Source organism: Rhinopithecus bieti, unplaced genomic scaffold, assembly GCF_001698545.2.
Source record: "Rhinopithecus bieti isolate Rb0 unplaced genomic scaffold, ASM169854v2 scaffold_51762, whole genome shotgun sequence".
In the NCBI taxonomy this organism is placed as follows: domain Eukaryota; kingdom Metazoa; phylum Chordata; class Mammalia; order Primates; family Cercopithecidae; genus Rhinopithecus; species Rhinopithecus bieti.
In genome coordinates this window covers 17,672-20,417 of record NW_016820175.1, presented here as the reverse complement: position 1 = coordinate 20,417, position 2,746 = coordinate 17,672, and positions in this window count along the sequence as shown.

The window sequence follows — 2,746 nt, the reverse complement described above, 5'->3', positions numbered from 1 at the left end:
AGAAACAAAAAAAAAAAAAGAAAAAAAAGAAAATATTTGCTTTCAATATAGTCTGCTTAAAACTGTGCTCTACGATTATTTCTGAGTTAATACTGAGTGTGTCCGTTATGTGCCATGGCTTGGTAAGAATGAAGTAAAATAATGTTTGAATCAACAGGATAAGATAATCTTGATTTTGATTAAGGAAGTGAGTTACATTAGAGACGGTTTTCTATTCAAAGATAATGGATTCTATGGCAAGTAAGATTACATTTATATTCTTAACTAGACAGACCAAATTTAAAGGGAAAAGTGGTTTATAGCAAGTGGTTTGTAGCACATGGGATAAATGACAATTTTCAGAGTATGTTTTACACATATTAACAAAGAGGGCACACAGATCCAATCAAAATTCCATCCATTTCACTATCACAGTCACCAGTTGGGAGCCTGGAGATGCGGCACATCCTCATGTGAGCAGGACACTCACTGGGACCCTGCACAGTGTGATGGCCCCAAAACAAACCTCACAAGGAAGTGCAGCTTCCCAGTGCAGCCCGATCAGCTGCAGTTTCAGGGGATGCATCTCCAGCAGGCGGGCTTAGGTGGAGATGGCTGGAGAGCCTTTGAAGAAGAGGCTGTGAGTCCTCACTTGCAGGCATGGGCTCCTCTTCTGTGTGAATAAGGCCAGGGCCCTCCAGGATGCCTCCCAGAGCCTCTTCCTTCCTCCTCGACTTAGGGTGCTTGGGCCCCACAGACTCTCCAGCGAGTGGCTGCCACATCCCTTTCGGAGCAGCTGCTGATGTTTCTTGCTGTCCTCATGGCTATAGGGATGCTGTTACATTACCGGGAGAGGACCCTAGTGTCCTCACCTGCTGCCGCGGAAGACTTTCAGGGCACTTCTTCCTGCCTTTGCCAAGTGACCTCACTCTCACCAACCATCAGGAAGATGAAAACCATGAGTACTACATGATTTTTGGCTTTTGAGAACGTGAAAGCTCTCAGGAGTCTCACATATGTATGGCCTATAATAATATCATGGCTATTTTGATTTTCCGTATCTCCCAGTTCTCTGAGAAGTTACACACTCTGCCCATCCCCTTTCGGACTCTTCTGTTGTGAGGCTGCTAATGCAGGTTTTATTTCCAGACATGTGCACGTCACATTCCCACATTTTAAAAGATCAGTATAATTTGGTCTTTTTTTACTGGTGTGTCAGAGTGGCAGCTCAGGTGATTTAAAATCTTCTCTGCTAAAATGCATGAATACCGCTGTAATTTGGGGCTATAAATTGATTTCTATTTGAAAATAGAAACTATAAAAGTATTTTGAACTGAAGGATAACATTGCATATCCAAATTTGCGAGATTCCCTTTTTTGAATCTTACAAAGTTGGATATGCAATGTTTCCTTTCAGTTCAAAACACTTTTGTAATTTCTATTTTGTTTCTTTTTTGTCTCAAACTTTATTTAGTAGTGTGTTACTTAGTATCCAAATATTTGGATATTTTACTAACTTCCTTTTCCGGATTTCTAATACAATTCCTTTGGTTTCTGAGAATTTATTTCATATGGTTTAAATTCATTTAATTTCTTTAAAATATCTTGGGGTCTAGAATATAATCTGTGTTAGAAAATGTTTTGAAATGACCCTGGAATTGGCTACATGGTGGAGCATTCTCTGAGTGCCAATGACGTCCGCATGGTTGATAGTGTTGTCTGTATCCCATCTGTATCTGGACCGGCCCATGTGGCAGAGCCACTTGCAGTGTGGGTGAAACCTGCCACAGAGTCCTTTTCTGCCTCGGGTCCCGCTACTAAAGTCTGGTCAATTTCCATGTCACCTCGCAGGTGGACAAGACCAATATTCCAAGGTAGGGATTGCATAGTCTCCAGAACCTGAAAAGGCTTATTAGGGGCTCTGTTCTTTTCAAGACAAAGCTACTCACTAAACACACTGGAATGGAATAGGCATTCTTCTCTCCTGAACTCTGACTCTTTCTATCTCAGGGCTGAGACTGCACCACATCCAGACTGGGGGAGACTCAGGTCTCACTCAGAGTTGACAAGAACCTGGAAGCCCTGACAGGACCTGACTCCACATGACCAGGGAGACTGTGTGAGAAGAGTTTCCCTGAACACCACCCGGAAAAACATAAGGCAAAGTTATTTCTTGTTGATTCTGGGTCATTATCCTAGGAAATTCTTCCATTAAGAGAGCCTTTTAGGTCGGGCGTGGTGGCTCACACTTGTAATCCCAGCACTTTGGGAGGCTGAGGCGGGTGGATCATGAGGTCAGGAGATGAAGACCGTCCTGACTAACATGGTGAAACCCCGTGTCTATTAAAAAATACAGAAACGTACCTGGGCATGGTGGCAGGCACCTGTAGTCCCAGCTACTCAGGAGGCTGAGGCAGGAGATGGCATGAACCCAGGAGGCAGAGCTTGCAGTGAGCGGAGATGGGGCCACTGCACTCCAGACTGGGCGACAGAGCGAGACTCTGTCTCAAAACAAACAAACAAACAAACAAACAAATAAATAAATAAATAAGTGAGCCTTTTAGTCAGTCTGGTGTATGTGAGATGATTATGATGGAATTTATAGAACAACTGGTAACCAGAAATTTTATATTCACTGCTTGAAACATAAAATATTTCACCCTTTCCTCTTACTCAAGCTGGGCTCTTGGCTCTAAATGTAGAGACTCACATCATTCTCCCTGTGAGGCCCTTGGAAAGAGCACTCTATTTTTTTTTTTTTTTTTTT